Below are 17,842 nucleotides of genomic sequence, written 5' to 3' on the forward strand. Positions count from 1 at the left end.
CCCACTGAAAAACATGCACGGATCTCATGGATCCGTGCATGCCTATACAAACACGGGATAAAAAAGCAGGTCTGGTTTTTTTAGCACTTTTTCACGATTTGTATTCTATCACGGCAGTGTTTGGCTATTGTCGGCAGTGTTTGTGTTTTGCACTTTTTAGTAAATTCCCGATTTCTAGGAAATTGCAGGCGTATTTGACCGATGGTGTATTGATTCGTGATTTTTTTCCTAGGACTTCCAAAATATTACGAATGCCCTCATCACTGCCGTGATTTTTGCTTAGTAAATTACCGAGATGACACTTTGATGAAAAAACGGCATCTCGGTCAAAATCGGGACCTTAGTAAATACTGTATACCCCTCTGTTAGATGTCGATAAGTGTAAAACCCATCTAGGTTTAGAGTTTAGAGTAGATCCAAAAGAAGTCTCAGTGAGGTCAATTTTAAAGACAATTAACATTCAAAAATTCTACAGTCAGTTCTTGTACTGATCTCCCTTATTTATAGAAGATCAGACCAATAATTTGAAGCAACGTCCCAATAGAATGATTTTTCCAATAAAATTTTTGATAGTCAAATGTAAATTCTCTTATCTGGTCTCATCCTGGGTCCTCCAACCAATTAGAAAAGGTAAACGTGATAAAACTTGTATTCAGTCAACCCCACCGTTTTTCAATTCTTTGTCTCTGTCCTCAAGAAATGGTACATGAAAGACAATTAATGGGGAATCATAGTGCAGACTTGTAGAAGTTTATTTAGACACGTTTACAATTAAAAGACTTAGCATGCGTACCCTCAGTGACCTTCGGTGGAAGGCACAGTAATAGGCGTATAGGGGTAATAAAGAAGCTTCCCTATTAAGCTTTACCTTCACCGAGTCCTGGGCCGCAGGAAACACCAACGCGTTTCAACCGGTATGGTCTTTATCAAGGTGCCTTGATAAAGACCATACCGGTTGAAACGCGTCGGTGTTTCCTGCGGCCCAGGACTCGGTGAAGGTAAAGCTTAATAGGGGAAGCTTCTTTATTACCCCTATACGCCTATTACTGTGCCTTCCACCGAAGGTCACTGAGGGTACGCATGCTAAGTCTTTTAATTGTAAACGTGTCTAAATAAACTTCTATAAGTCTGCACTATGATTCCCCATTATTTGTCTTTCATGTACCATTTCTTGAGGACAGAGACAAAGAATTGAAAAACGGTGGGGCTGACTGAATACAAGTTTTATCACGTTTACCTTTTCTAATTGGTTGGAGGACCCAGGATGAGACCAGATAAGAGAATTTACATTTGACTATCAAAAATTTTATTGGAAAAATCATTCTATTGGGACGTTGCTTCAAATTATTGGTCTGATCTTCTATAATTAAGGGAGATCAGTACAAGAACTGACTGTAGAATTTTTGAATATTAATTGTCTTTAAAATTGACCTCACTGAGACTTCTTTGGGATCTACTCTAAACGCTAAACCTAGATGGGTTTTACACTTATCGACATCTAACAGAGTGTCTTATACCCTCGATCAGTGCGCAGGAATTTTGTTTTTGTGTTTATTTCAGTTAGAATCTGTGCCCGGACAGAGCTGGGTGCTTTTAGTGAGCTCTCCTGAGCTTGCTAATAAGAAAGTATTTTAGTTAGGTTTTTTTATTTTCAGAGAGCTTCTGCTGGCAACAGACTCTCTGCTACGTGGGACTGAGGGGAGAGAAGCAAACCTACTAACTGCGGCTAGGTTGCGCTTCTTAGGCTACTGGACACCATTAGCCCAGAGGGATCGAACACAGGACCTGACCTTGTCGTCCGTTCCCGGAGCCGCGCCGCCGTCCCCCTGGCAGAGCCAGAAGACAGAAGCCAGCAGAAGCGGAGAAGACATCGAAATCGGCGGCAGAAGACTCCTGTCTTCACATGAGGTAGCGCACAGCACTGCAGCTGTGCGCCATTGCGCCCACACTAACCCACACACTCCGGTCACTGTAGGGTGCAGGGCGCAGAGGGGGGCGCCCTGGGCAGCAATTGATACCTCCTGGCGAAAGCTGCATATAGACAGTGGGTCACTGTTATATGTATGAGCCCCCGCCATTTATTTTACAAAAAATCGCGGGACAGAAGCCCGCCGCTGAGGGGGCGGGGCCTTCTTCCTCAGCACTCACCAGCGCCATTTTCCTTCCACAGCTCCGCTGAGAGGAAGCTCCCCAGGCTCTCCCCTGCAGAATCACGGTAGAAGGGTAAAAAAGAGAGGAGGGGGGGCACATAAATTTAGGCGCATTAATCATAATACAGCAACTACTGGGTAAACACTAAGTTACTGTGTAATCCCTGGGTTATATAGCGCTGGGGTGTGTGCTGGCATACTCTCTCTCTGTCTCTCCAAAAGGCCTTGTGGGGGTCCTGTCCTCATTTAGAGCTTCCCCTGTGTGTGTGGTGTGTCGGTACGCGTGTGTCGACATGTTTGACGAAGAGGGCTATGTGGAGGCAGAGCAAGTGCAGTTGACTGACGTGTCGCCGCCGACGGTGCCGACACCTGATTGGATGGATATGTGGAAGGTGTTAAATGATAATGTAAACTCCTTACATAAAAGGTTGGATAAAGCTGATACCTCGGGCTAGTCAGGGTCTCAACCCATGCCTGATCCTACAGCGCAGAGGCCCTCAGGGTCTCAAAAGCGCCCACTATCCAAAATGGTTGACAGATGTCGACACGGATTCTGACTCCAGTGTCGACGACGATGATGCAAAATTGCAACCGAAAATGACAAAAGCTATACGTTACATGATTATAGCGATGAAGGATGTTTTACACATATCAGAGGTAAACCCTGTCCCTGACAAGAGGTTTATATGTATGGGGAGAAAAAGCAAGAGGTGACTTTTCCCCCTTCACATGAGTTAAATGAGTTATGTGAAAGAGCGTGGGATTCCCCAGATAAGAAAGTCCTGATTTCCAAAAGGTTACTTATGGCGTACCCTTTCCCGCCAGAGGACAGGGTGTGCTGGGAATCCTCCCCTAGGGTAGATAAAGCTCTCACACGCTTATCTAAGAAGGTGGCCCTGCCGTCGCAGGATACGGTCACCCTAAAGGATCCTGCAGATAGAAAGCAGGAAAGTATCCTGAAATCTGTTTATCCACATTCAGGGACTCTAATGAGGCCGGCAATTGCGTCGGCGTGGATGTGTAGTGCTGTAGCAGCGTGGACAGATAATCTGTCTGAGGAAATGGATACCTTGGACAGGGATACCATTATACTGACCCTGGGGCATATAAAAGACACTGTCCTATATATGAGGGATGCCCAGAGGGACATTTGCCTACTGGGCTCTAGAATTAATGCAATGTCAATTTCTGCCAGGAGGGTCCTGTGGACTCGGCAGTGGACAGGTGATGCCGACTCCAAAAAACACATGGAGGTGTTACCTTACAAGGGTGAGGAATTGTTTGGGGACGGTCTCTCGGACCTGGTTTCCACAGCTACTGCTGGGAAGTCAAACTTTTTGCCATATATTCCCTCACAACCTAAGAAAGCACCGTATTACCAAATGCAGTCCTTTCGCGCACAAAGAAGCAAGAAGGTCAGAGGTGCTTCCTTTCTTGCTAGAGGCAGGGGTAGAGGAAAAAAGCTTCACCTTACAGCTAGTTCCCAGGAACATTAGTCCTCCCCGGCTTCCACTAAATCCACCGCATGACGCTGGGGCTCCACGGGTGGAGCCAGGAGCGGTGGGGGCGCGTCTCCGACATTTCAGCCATCAGTGGGTTCGCTCACAGGTGGATCCCTGGGCTATACAGATTGTGTTTCAGGGATACAAGCTGGAATTCGAGGTGATGCCCCCTCAACGTTACCTAAAATCGGCCCTGCCAGCTTCCCCCATAGAAAGGGAAGTAGTGGTAGCGGCAATTCACAAGCTATTTCTCCAGCAGGTGGTGGTAAAGGTTCCCCTTCTTCAACAGGGAAAGGGATACTATTCCACAATGTTTGTGGTACCGAAACCGCACGGTTCGGTCAGACCTATATTAAATTTAAAGTCCCTGAACATTTATCTGAAAAGATTCAAGTTCAAAATGGAATCACTCAGAGCGGTCATTGCAAGCCTGGAAGAGGGGGATTTTATGGTGTCTCTGGACATCAAGGATGCTTACTTGCATGTCCCCATTTATCCGCCTCATCAGGAGTACCTCAGATTTGTGGTACAGGACTGTCATTACCAATTCCAGATGTTGCCGTTTGGGCTCTCCACGGCACCGAGAATATTTACCAAGGTAATGGCAGAAATGATGGTGATCCTGAGAAAGCAAGGAGTCACAGTTATCCCATACTTGGACGATCTCCTCATAAAGGCGAGGTCGAGGGAGCAGTTGCAGATCAGCTTAGCACACTCTCAGGAAGTGTTGCAACAGCATGGCTGGATTCTGAATATCCCAAAGTCGCAGCTGATTCCTACGACGCGTCTGCCCTTTCTGGGCATGATTCTGGACACAGACCAGAAGAAGGTGTTTCTCTCGACGGAGAAGGCTCAAGAGCTTGTGACTCTAGTCAGAGACCTCTTAAAACCGAAACAGGTGTCGGTGCATCACTGCACGCGAGTCCTGGGAAAGATGGTGGCATCGTACGAAGCCATTCCCTTCGGCAGGTTCCATGCGAGGATCTTTCAATGGGATCTGTTGGACAAATGGTCCGGATCGCTTCTTCAGATGCATCGGCTGATCACCCTGTCCCCCAGGGCCAGGGTGTCTCTTCTGTGGTGGCTACAGAGTGCTCACCTTCTCGAGGGCCGCAGGTTCGGCATACAGGACTGGGTCCTGGTGACCACGGATGCGAGCCTCCGAGGGTGGGGGGCAGTCACTCAGGGAAGAAACTTCCAAGGGTTGTGGTCATGTCAGGAGGCTTGTCTGCACATAAATATCCTGGAACTAAGGGCCATATTCAACGCCCTGAGTCAAGTGGAGCCCCTGCTTCGCAACCAACCGGTGCTGATTCAGTCAGACAACATCACCGCGGTGGCTCATGTAAACCGCCAGGGCGGCACAAGAAGCAGAGTCGCGATGGCGGAAGCCACCAGGATTCTTCGGTGGGCGGAGAATCACGTGCAAGCACCGTCAGCAGTGTTCATTCCGGGGGTGGACAACTGGGAAGCAGACTTCCTCAGCAGGCACGACCTTCACCCGGGAGAGTGGGGACTTCATCACGAAGTCTTCATTCAGATTACAAATCGATGGGAACTGCCACAGGTAGACATGATGGCTTCCCGTCTCAACAAAAAGCTACAACGGTATTGCGCCAGGTCAAGAGACCCTCAGGCGATAGCTGTGGACGCCCTGGTAACACTGTGGGTGTTCCAGTCGGTCTATGTGTTTCCTCCTCTTCCTCCCATACCCAAGGTGCTGAGAATCGTATGAAGAAGAGGAGTGAGAACAATACTCATTGTTCCGGATTGGCCAAGAAGGCCTTGGTACCCGGAACTGCAAGAAATGCTCACAGAGGACCCATGGCCTCTGCTTCTCAGACAGGACCTGTTGCAACAGGGGCCCTGCCTGTTCCAAGACTTACCGCGGCTGCGTTTGACGGCATGGCGGTTGAACGCCGGATCCTAGCGGAAAAAAGCATTCCGGAGGAAGTTATTCCTACGCTGATAAAGGCTAGGAAGGACGTGACAGCAAAGCATTATCACCGCATATGGCGAAAATATGTTGCTTGGTGTGAGGCCAGGAAGGCCCCTACAGAGGAATTCCAACTGGGCAGATTTCTGCACTTTCTACAGTCTGGAGTGACTATGGGCTTGAAGTTGGGTTCCATAAGGGTCCAGATTTCGGCCCTATCCATTTTCTTTCAAAAGGAACTGGCGTCTCTTCCTGAAGTTAAGACGTTTGTTAAGGGAGTGCTGCATATTCAGCCCCCTTTTGTGCCACCAGTGGCACCTTGGGATCTCAACGTGGTGTTGGGTTTCCTGAAATCCCACTGGTTTGAACCACTTAAGACCGTGGAGCTAAAGTATCTCACGTGGAACGTGGTCATGCTATTGGCCTTAGCTTCGGCTAGGCGTGTGTCAGAATTGGCGGCTTTGTCATGGAAAAGCCCCTATCTGGTTTTTCATATGGACAGGGCAGAATTGCGGACTCGTCCCCAATTTCTGCCAAAGGTGGTGTCATCTTTTCATTTGAACCAACCTATTGTAGTGCCTGCGGCTACTCGTGACTTGGAGGATTCCAGGTTACTAGATGTAGTCAGGGCTTTGAAGATTTATGTAGCCAGAATGGCTGGAGTCAGGAAAACTGACTCGCTGTTTATCCTGTATGCCCCCAACAAGTTGGGTGCTCCTGCTTCAAAGCAAACCGTTGCCCGCTGGATCTGTAACACGATTCAGCAGGCTCATTCTGCGGCTGGATTGCTGCATCCAAAATCAGTGAAAGCCCATTCCACAAGGAAGGTGGGCTCTTCTTGGGCGGCTGCCCGAGGGATCTCGGCTTTACAGCTTTGCCGAGCTGCTACTTGGTCGGGTTCAAACACATTTGCAAAATTCTACAAGTTTGATACCCTGGCTGAGGAGGACCTTGAGTTTGCCCATTCGGTGCTGCAGAGTCATCCGCACTCTCCCGCCCGTTTGGGAGCTTTGGTATAATCCCCATGGTCCTTACGGAGTCCCCAGCATCCACTAGGACGTTAGAGAAAATAAGATTTTACTCACCGGTAAATCTATTTCTCGTAGTCCGTAGTGGATGCTGGGCGCCAGTCCCTAGTGCGGACTTTCTGCAATACGTGTATATTGTTTTTGCTTAATAATGGGTTATGAATTGTTGGCATCCATTGTTGATGCCCTGTTGTTGTTCATACTGTTGACTGGATATGTGTATCACAAGTTATACGGTGTGATTGGTGTGGCTGGTATGAGTCTTACCCGGGATTCCAAAATCCTTTCCTTATAATGTCTGCTCTTCCGGGCACAGTTTCCTTAACTGAGGTCTGGAGGAGGGGCATAGAGGGAGGAGCCAGTGCACACCAGATAGTACTAAATCTTTCTTTAGAGTGCCCAGTCTCCTGCGGAGCCCGTCTATTCCCCATGGTCCTTACGGAGTCCCCAGCATCCACTACGGACTACGAGAAATAGATTTAACGGTGAGTAAAATCTTATTTTTTAACACTTATTTAGATTTACAACCGTGAAAATCAGAAACTCCTGTTAAACATAAGGTAGGTTATGATGACAGACAAAAATAGGATTTTGGTACTTACCAGGTAAATCCTTTTCTTTGAATCCATAGGGGGCACTGGAGTACTCTTGGGTTATGGACTGGGCGTAGCCGGAAATGGCACATATTTAAATATTTAAATTAGTAACTTCATAATCCCATAGAGCCTTCAGTATTTTTACTGGGCCGAACAGGAGTGATAGAGAGGATGAACCATAGAGAATTACATATAACATTATATGCACCTATAACATTATAATATAATGGTCAACCCTAAAGTTGACACATAACGGAACTGATAACAATCAGTTGATACCATAACATCGAATGCATTGGTGATGAAGTGTTACCATAAGATCCACAGACCTTACCACAAGACAGGTAAACTGCTCTGGGTGGGCGTCCAGTGCCCCCTATGGATTCAAAGAAAAGGATTTACCTGGTAAGTACCAAAATCCTATTTTCTTTTTCATCCACTAGGGGTCACTGGAGTACTCTTGGGACGTACCAAAGTTTCCCCCTTGGGCGGGAGAGCAGTTTGGCACCTGTAATACTAGACGGCCAAAGCTAAATGCTGATGCCGCAAACGTAGCCAACCTGTAAAAGCATGCGCACTGATGGTCATGCACTGATGACCATGTAGCAGCTTGTCTACGCTGTTTCGTAGAAACTCCATGACCTGCTGCTCCTAACGTTCCCAAAGAACGTATGGAATGGTCTGACACTGATGTAGGCGGTTGAAGCCCGCTTATGACGTTCACTAGAACGTTTGGAATGGTCTGACCTTGATGTAGGCGTTGTAGCCTATTATGAAGCTAAGCCTGACGTATGACATAAGGACTGCTTGGAAGCTTGTAAAGCCATCTTCACTACATTATAGAGAACAATGTGTCTGTTCTACGTACAATTGTTTGGGTTACATAAACGCGTAGTGCGCGTACCACATTCAAAGTAACTTAAGTTCTCGAACATATTGATAACCGAGGAACTACATTAATTAGTTGATGCGTGACATTATACGATCTTTGACTGGAACACGGAATTTGTGCGAAGTTCCGCCCTATGACCATAAAACACCAGATTTGGGGCCTTGACATGCAAGCCACCCTATGTTAAAAACACGCCTTGCTGAGAGGCTAAGGCTAAGAGAAAAGTGTTTACCAATTGATAAACGTAACATCCACTTGTTGTAAGAAATCAACAAATGAAGACTGTAAATAAAAAACCTAAAACCAGATCACGTCCCCTGGCGCTGTAGGTGGTAAAACCAGATCACGTCCCATGGCGCTGTAGGTGGTATAAATGGAGGTCGTCTGAGGACACCGTGCAGGAAAGTGTGTACAATCGGCAAAGGAGCCAAACACCTTTGCAGGTAAATTGACATGCAGAGACCTGCACCTTGAGTGTAGAATATAATCCTTCACCAAACCCATTTGTAAAAATATTAAAAGACGGGATAACTTGAAAATGATGTTGGAAACTTCTGAGCGTCACACCAACCTATAGAGGCACGCTAAACCTTGTGATAATGAGCTGCCGTACTGGCTTCCCAGCCCCTAACATGGTTTGTATACCAGATTCTGGAATGCCCTCCGTTCTTGAGAGCGCTTTGAACAGCCACCCCGTGAAACGCTGCCGCGCTAAAACGGGGTAAAAGACCTGACCCTAGTGGGATAGGTCCGGACGTGGCGAGAGCGGTGAAGGATCGGCTGCGAGTAGTTCGCAGAGATCCAAGAATCATGGCCTCCGAAGCCAATGTGGCGCCACTAGTATGACTGTCATGGAGTCTTGTATGATCCATTTTAGTACCCGAGGAAGCAGCGTAACCGTAGTAACAGATTCACAATGCTGTACAGCCACGCGATCGTGAGAGCATCAGAGCATCTACAGCTGCTGCCTTCGGAGCCCTTGTACTGGACACATACTGGGATGGACACATACTTGGATGTTTTTTTTTTTTTTTATTTGTTTTTGCGAGATGCCCATAGATACCCCTGTGGGTAACTCCACCGCTGGACCAACATCTGGAACACTTAAGAATTCAATGCTCAGTGTCCTGGAATAAGCTGCCTTCCAGCTGTTCACTCCCAGAATGAACATGGAGCAACTTGGCGCATGGTCATGCGACTTCGATTCCGTCCTTGATCGGTGATGTATGCGATCGCCGTTGTGTTGTCTGACCGCACTTGGACAGTCTGAGAACGGAGCATGTGGCCCGCTTGCCGCAGCGCGTTTGACCGAAATCTCCGTGATTTGTGAAGTTAATCATTTGGGACCCCAGGTCCCCAACCTCTGAGACTCGCGTTTAAGCCCAGCAGCAGCCGGGCATCAAAAATTTACATGAAACTCATGGTTGTTCTTCTCCACGGAAATCTTTAGTAAAAGGCGAAAGATTTATTCGATCTGAAGAGAAACCAGAGTATTCATATTTAGAATTATCCAATTCCAGACGCCGAACATTGTCCCTGCGGTAAAATTATGTACTTGGAGCCACTAGAGTAGTGAAACTCTGGCCCTTAGAGACAACCGTACTATTTTGTAGGAGCGTGCAAGAACTTCCAGGTGAAAATGACCTGAGTGACTCCTTGCGAAGTAGAGTGCGTCGAAAGACGTCACTCTCCTTACCAATAGGCAAAAGGCCAAACGGATCAAGACTGTCCGTGGCTTGCGTACGAACTGTACGTGATGACGAACAGTTTGTGAGGTATGTTCAGGCAGGTAAATCCGTGCAATCATGGAATTATCCCTATGCATGAGTCCGTTATTACGGAATGAGGCTTGATATCTCTAGGTTAACAATCTAACCGTGCTGAACGACACCCTTGTACGTTAGTAAGGGCCGTTGCATGACGAAGTTTTGAGACGGAGCTTTAATGAGCAGATCTGCAAAACACTGAACTGTTATCACTTCCAGGGATGAGCTATCACGATAGCCATTACTTGTGACAACCCTAGGCGCCATATGAAGCCAAACCGGTAGCGCTTGAAAGCGAGAATGGTTTTTACTGCCAACTTAAGTAGGCCTGATGCGTCTAAGTACCTATTCTTGTTGAAATCCAGAATCACTGTGATTTCCAACCTGTTGTCACCAACTGCAGGTATTCATGAATGTGTAGTATAAGCGACGCCCTGATTGACCTGAAGGGTCAGTATCGGACTGACAGATTCAGCCAGCTTTGGAACTACCCCAAACTGGAAAAATTTTGTTGACTGCAGTCAAAATGCTCAATCTACTAGAGCTTGTATGGCGGTGTGCAGAACCGCATCTTATGACCCAGGCAGACCCGTCTTGCAAATTGCAATGGTGGAAAACAAGCAACCTTTGTCTGGTAAACTGCGAACCCAAAAATTGCGGATCCCCCAACTGTGGATGCCCACAACTGACGATCGGCGATGGCCTGGAAACTCATTCTAGCCCTGGCTTTTCAGTGGCTTAGCTGTAAACGCCACTGAACCCTGGTTAAAGATGCGTGGAAGTAGGTGGCAGCACTTTAACCGTATATTGACAACAATCAGACAGGTAGAGGTTATCGAAAACCACGTTCACTACCACCTGACCCGCCTGTGGCTGTTTCTGTAGCACGGGCCCGAAAGGACCGAGATGTAACGACTATATCCTGAATCTATTTATTCAGGAATTTGTCCAAGACAGGACGAAACATGTGGGCAGCGTAAGGTAATGTTTCTATTCTCGTTTAGAAACGGACATCGTCCTGTTAAGCACGTAGCGAAAAAGCACGTTGTGCCGCACTAGTGAAACTGAAAAGCGAGAACTAAACCGGCTGACATCCACAGAAACTGTTGAGCAGATTCACAAGTGTGATCAGCGCGAAGCGTAAGGTGTGCTTCTTGTAGGGCAAATGTGAACTGTATTGCCATGCAACCACTGCCCTGTTAAGCGAAAACCGGGCCCAAACCAGGTTAAACAACACCCCTACTGCTGTATACTGTAGGACACACTGCGACGGGTATTGAAACCGTCAAATTATAAAACAATAATAACAATTGTTCACAGTCAGTATATACGCCAGCCTCCCCCAACGAGGAACGGCAATAGTGCGTATGTGCAGTCTTATTTGTCCGACGGACTCTGCAGCGAAGCTGCTATGTCTTAGCCTTACTCCTTATGTACACGGACAAACAAGTACAGAAGGATAGACCAGTACCGTGACTTAGTACCACGTAAATAAAATGTGTATAAATCTACATTACAGCACATGTTCATCTTGTGCTGTACAAAACCAAGAAAATAAAATTCCTAACAACACCCCGGCTCCTCCAGAGGCTGAGTGTTGTAGGGCAGCAACTTCCTGGGAAGAACCAGGAAGTAATGTTAAAATGGTGTCCGGCCATGTGCTTGCTTAGTGCAAGATTGCCGATACACCAAGTTCCATATATATATATATATATATATATATATATATATAAAAAAAGTATAAACACATAGATACATATTAATACATGCACATGTATATACACAGACACTGTATACTATCAGTGTGTAAACACATATACACACACACATATATATATATATATACCTATATATATATATATATATATATATATATATATATATATACCCAACAGTTATATTGTATATGTAACAGCTAGAGGCACAGAAAAATACTGAAGGCTCTATGGGATTATGGAGGGGATGGCCAGTTACTAATTTAAATATTTAAATATGTGCCATTTCCGGCTACGCCCAGTCCATAACCCAAGAGTACTCCAGTGACCCCTAGTGGATGAAAAAGAAATAGTACATACTGTAGAACACATGTTATCAACAGTAAACACCAATTTTTCTACTGCACAGAATGAAGAAAAATTACAGGTGCACATCCTAGGCACTGCTAATAGTAGTAATAATAATACTAAACTCTGCAATTTAATAGAGCAAAACTGAGGTGCTTGGCATGAATTTAGGCTAAAAATATATCGGGCCCAACCACTTAGGGAAAAATTTACTAAAGCTTCTAAAACAGAGAACTGGTGATGTTGCCCATAGCAACCAATAAGATTCTGTCATTTCTCTATTACCTTTTAGAAAGTGATAGACAGCATCTGATTAGATGCTATGGGCAACATCACTAATTCTTTGATTTAGATGCTTTAGTAAATTTACCCCTTAGTGTTAAGGACCTGCCTGATGAAGAGGTCACCTTGACATGGTGGGTGGGCCTATACATTTTTTGGGAAAATTTATGCTAAACTCCACATTCTTGCTCTATTTTAAATAGCAGAGTTTACTATTATTATTGTTATTAGCAGTGTTTGGTGCCTAGGGTGTGCACCTGTAATTTTTCTTCGTTCTGTGTGGAACTACAAGTCTCAGCATGGTAGCACCTCTCATTATATTTGGAATTAGGGTGTGCAGTTAAGCCCCCCTCCCCCCTCTATATTTCAATATTGCCACAGCCCTTCGACAGCAGAATACCACCGGCAAAAGCAGCAGAGTGTGCTCGGGAAGCAGCAGAGAGACCCGGTCACAGCCCTATATGGCGCAGTGTACTGGTCCAGCAGTGAAAGGGTAGCCTGTGGCTTCTCCTACCTGACCCGATGCCTCCTCGGAGTGTGGTCCGGAGATGGCAGAGCCCCAGGGACCAGCTTCTGGTTTGGTGACTCTCAATAGGCTGTGTATAGAGTGGGATAAGGGCTCACACTTGCCCTACTAAACTATGCTGCCCCGCTCTGCTAGTGCACTGAGTCACCTGTGAACAGTGATGAGCCACTGGAATCTGATTAAAAAAAACAAAAAATAAGAATTTACTCACCGGTAATTCTATTTCTCGTAGTCCGTAGTGGATGCTGGGGACTCCGTAAGGACCATGGGGAATAGACGGGCTCCGCAGGGGAATAGACGGGCTCCGCAGGAGACTGGGCACTCTAAAGAAAGATTCAGTACTATCTGGTGTGCACTGGCTCCTCCCTCTATGCCCCTCCTCCAGACCTCAGTTAAGGAAACTGTGCCTGGAAGAGCTGACATTACAAGCAAAGGATTTTGGAATCCAGGGTAAGACTCATACCAGCCACACCAATCACACTGTACAACTTGTGATAAACTTACCCAGTTAACAGTATGAACAACAACTAAGCATCACTCAACCGATGCTACATAACCATAACCCTTTGTTAAGCAATAACTATATACACGTATTGCAGCAAGTCCGCACTTGGGACGGGCGCCCAGCATCCACTACGGACTACGAGAAATAGAATTACCGGTGAGTAAATTCTTATTTTCTCTAACGTCCTAGTGGATGCTGGGGACTCCGTAAGGACCATGGGGATTATACCAAAGCTACCAAACGGGCGGAAGAGTGCGGATGACTCTGCAGCACCGAATGGGCAAACACCAGGTCCTCCTCAGCCAGGGTATCAAACTTGTAGAATTTTGCAAATGTGTTTGAACCCGACCAAGTAGCAGCTCGGCAAAGCTGTAATGCCGAGACCCCTCGGGCAGCCGCCGAAGAGCCCACCTTTCTTGTGGAATGGGCTTTCACTGATTTTGGATGCTGCAATCCAGCCGCAGAATGAGCCTGCTGAATCGTGTTACAGATCCAGCGAGCAATGGTTTGCTTTGAAGCAGGAGCACCCAGCTTGTTGAATGCATACAGGATAAACAGCGAGTCAGTTTTCCTGACTCCAGCCGTCCTGGCAACATAGATCTTCAAAGCCCTGACTACATCAAGCAACTTGGAATCCTCCAAGTCACAAGTAGCCGCAGGCACCACAATGGGTTGGTTCAAATGAAAAGATGACACCATCTTTGGCAGAAACTGTGGACGAGTCCGCAATTCTGCCCTACCCATATGGAAAACCAGATAGGGGCTTTTACATGACAAAGCCGCCAATTCTGACACACGCCTAGCTGAGGCTAAGGCCAACAGCATAACCACTTTCCACGTGAGATACTTTAGCTCCACTGTCTTAAGTGGCTCAAACCAGTGGGATTTCAGGAAACCCAAGACCACGTTAAGATCCCAAGGTGCCACTGGTGGCACAAAAGGAGGCTGAATATGCAGCACTCCCTTAACAAACGTCTGAACCTCAGGCAGTGAAGCCAGTTCTTTTTGAAAGAAAATGGATAGGGCCGAAATCTGGACCTTTATGGACCCTAATTTTAGGCCCATAGTCACACCTGACTGTAGGAAGTGCAGGAATCGACCCAGCTGGAATTCCTCTGTAGGGGCCTTCCTGGCCTCACACCAAGCAACATATTTTCGCCATATACGGTGATAATGTTTTGCGGTCACGTCCTTCCTAGCCTTTATCAGCGTAGGAATAACTGCATCCGGAATGCCCTTTTCTGCTAGGATCCGGCGTTCAACCGCCATGCTGTCAAACGCAGCCGCGGTAAGTCCTGGAACAGACAGGGCCCCTGTTGCAACAGGTCCTGTCTGAGAGGCAGAGGCCATGGGTCCTCTGTGAGCATTTCTTGCAGTTCCGGGTACCAAGTCCTTCTAGGCCAATCCGGAACAATGAGTATTGTTCTCACTCCTCTTTTTCTTACGATTCTCAGTACCCTGGGTATGAGAGGAAGAGGAGGAAACACATAGACCGACTGGAATACCCACGGTGTCACCAGTGAGTCCACAGCTATCGCCTGAGGGTCCCCTTGACCTGGCGCAATACCTCTTTAATTTTTTGTTGAGGCGGGACGCCATCATGTCCACCTGTGGCAGTTCCCATCGATTTACAATCTGCGTGAAGACTTTGTGATGAAGTCCCCACTCTCCCGGGTGGAGGTCGTGTCTGCTGAGGAAGTCTGCTTCCCAGTTGTCCACTCCCGGAATGAACACTGCTGACAGTGCTTGCACGTGATTCTCCGCCCAACGAAGAAACCTGGTGGCTTCCGCCATTGCCACCCTGCTTCTTGTGCCGCCCTGGCGGTTTACATGAGCGACTGCCGTGATGTTGTCTGACTGAATCAGCACTGGTTGGTCTCGAAGCAGAGGCTCCGCTTGACTCAGGGCGTTGTATATGGCTTGTAGCTCCAGGATATTTATGAGCAGACAAGTCGCCTGACTTGACCACAGCCCTTGGAAGTTTCTTCCTTGAGTGACTGCCCCCCACCCTCGGAGGCTTGCATCCGTGGTCACCAGGACCCAGTCCTGTATGCTGAATCTGCGGCCCTCGAGGAGGTGAGCACCTTGTAGCCACCACAGAAGAGACACCCTGGCCCTGGGGGACAGGGTGATCATCCGATGCATCTGAAGATGCGATCCGGACCACTTATCCAGTAGATCCCACTGAAAGATCCTCGCATGGAACCTGCCGAAGGGAATGGCTTCGTATGACGCCACCATCTTTCCCAGAACTCGTGTGCAGTGATGCACCGACACCTGTTTTGGCTTTAGGAGGTCTCTGACCAGAGTCACGAGCTCCTGAGCCTTCTCCCCCGGGAGAAACACCTTCTTCTGGTCTGTGTCCAGAATCATGCCCAGGAAGGGCAGACGCGTCGCAGGAATCAGCTGCGACTTTGGAATGTTCAGAATCCAGCCGTGCTGACGCAACACTTCCTGAGAGTGTGCTACGCTGATCAGCAACTGCTCCCTGGACCTCGCCTTTATGAGGAGATCGTCCAAGTATGGGATAATTGTAACCCCTTGCTTCCGAAGGAGCACCATCATTTCCGCCATCACCTTGGTAAAAACTCTCGGTGCCGTGGACAGGCCAAACGGCAACGTCCGGAATTGGTAATGACAGTCCCGTACCACAAGCCTGAGGTACTCCTGATGAGGCGGATAAATGGGGACATGCAAGTAAGCATCCTTGATGTCCAGAGACACCATAAAATCCCCCTCTTCCAGGCTTGCAATGACCGCTCTGAGCGATTCCATTTTGAACTTGAATTTCTTCAGATAAATGTTCAGGGATTTTAAATTTAAAATGGGTCTGACCGAACCGTCCGGTTTCGGTACCACAAACATAGTGGAATAGTAGCCCCTTCCCCGTTGAAGGGGGGGAACCTCTACCACCACCTGCTGGAATAAAAGTTTGTGAATTGCCGCCAACACTATCTCCCTTTCCATGGGGGAAGTTGGTAAGGCCGATTTTAGGTAACGGTGAGGGGGCGTCACCTCGAATTTCAGCTTGTATCCCTGAGACACAATTTGTATAGCCCAAGGATCCACCTGTGAGCGAACCCACTGGTGGCTGAAATGTCGGAGACGCGCCCCCACGGCTCCTGGCTCCGCCTGTGGAGCCCCAGCGTCATGCGGTGGATTTAGTGGAAGCCGGGGAAGACTTTTGTTCCTAGGTACTAGCTGCATGGTGCAGCTTTTTTACTCTACCCCTGCCTCTGGCAAGAAAGGACGCACCTCTGACCTTCTGAGAACGAAAGGACTGCATTTGGTAATACGGTGCTTTCTTAGGCTGTGGGGGGACATAAGGCAAGAAATTTGACTTCCCAGCCATAGCTGTGGAAACTAGGTCCGAGAGACCGTCCCCAAACAATTCCTCACCCTTATAAGGTAAAACCTCCATGTGTTTTTTAGAGTCGGTATCCCCTGTCCATTGCCGAGTCCATAAGACCCTTCTGGCAGAAATGGACATTGCGTTTACTCTAGAGCCCAGCAGGCAAATGTCCCTCTGGGCATCCCGCATATATAGGACCGCGTCCTTGATATGTGCCAGGGTCAGTAGAACAGTGTCCCTGTCCAGGGTATCTATCTCCTCAGACAGAGTATCCGTCCATGCAGCTACCGCACTACACATCCAGGCCGAAGCAATTGCTGGCCTCAGCAGTGTGCCAGAATGTGTATAAACAGACTTCAGGATAGCTTCCTGCTTTCTATCCGCAGGATCCTTTAGGGTGGCCGTATCCTGAGACGGCAGGGCCACCTTCTTAGACAAGCGTGTCAACGCCTTGTCTACCCTAGGGGAGGATTCCCAGCGTAACCTGTCCGTTGGCGGGAAAGGATACACCATAAGTAATCTCTTGGAAATTATCACCTTCCTGTCAGGGGAATCCCACGCTTTTTCACATAATTCATTTAATTCATGTGAAGGGGGAAAAGTCACTTCATGCTTTTTCTCCCCATACATATAAATCGTCTTGTCAGGGACAGGATTTTCCTCAGAAATGTGTAATACATCCTTCATTGCTACAATCATGTAGCGGATGGCTTTAGTCATTTTAGGCTGCAACTTTGCCTCATCGTCATCGACACTGGAGTCAGATTCCGTGTCGACATCTGTGTCAACTATCTGGGATAGTGTGCGCTTTTGAGACCCTGACGGCCTCTGCGCTGTAGGATCAGGCATGGGTTGAGACCCTGACTGTCCCAAGGTTACAGTTTTATCCAATCTGTTATGCAAGGAGTTTACATTATCATTTAACACCTTCCACATATCCATCCAATCAGGTGTCGGCACCGTCGGCGGCGACACCACACTCAGCTGCACTTGTTCTGCCTCCACGTATCCTTCCTCATCAAACATGTCGACACAGGCGTACCGACACACAGCACACACACAGGGAATGCTCTGACTGAGGACAGGACCCCACAAAGGCTTTTGGGGAGACATAGAGAGAGTATGCCAGCACACACCCCAGCGCTATATAACCCAGGGATTACACTGTACCTTAGTGTTTACCCCGTAGCTGCTGTTAAATATATCTCTGAGCCTAAATTTATGTGCCCCCCCCCCCCCCTCTC

The 17,842-nt window shown here is 47.6% G+C and overlaps 1 protein-coding gene and 1 non-coding gene across 5 annotated transcripts in view; both read right to left on the minus strand.

The window, feature by feature from the left end:
- CHD6 (chromodomain helicase DNA binding protein 6) overlaps positions 1-17,842 on the minus strand; it is a 522,916-nt gene that overhangs the window by 201,909 nt on the left and 303,165 nt on the right. The gene's annotated exons all lie outside the window — the stretch shown is intronic.
- Positions 9,484-9,598, minus strand: LOC134899855 (U5 spliceosomal RNA). Its single transcript, XR_010173405.1, has one exon. It is a non-coding gene; the product is annotated as a U5 spliceosomal RNA (small nuclear RNA).

Source organism: Pseudophryne corroboree, chromosome 3, assembly GCF_028390025.1.
Source record: "Pseudophryne corroboree isolate aPseCor3 chromosome 3, aPseCor3.hap2, whole genome shotgun sequence".
Taxonomy (NCBI): domain Eukaryota; kingdom Metazoa; phylum Chordata; class Amphibia; order Anura; family Myobatrachidae; genus Pseudophryne; species Pseudophryne corroboree.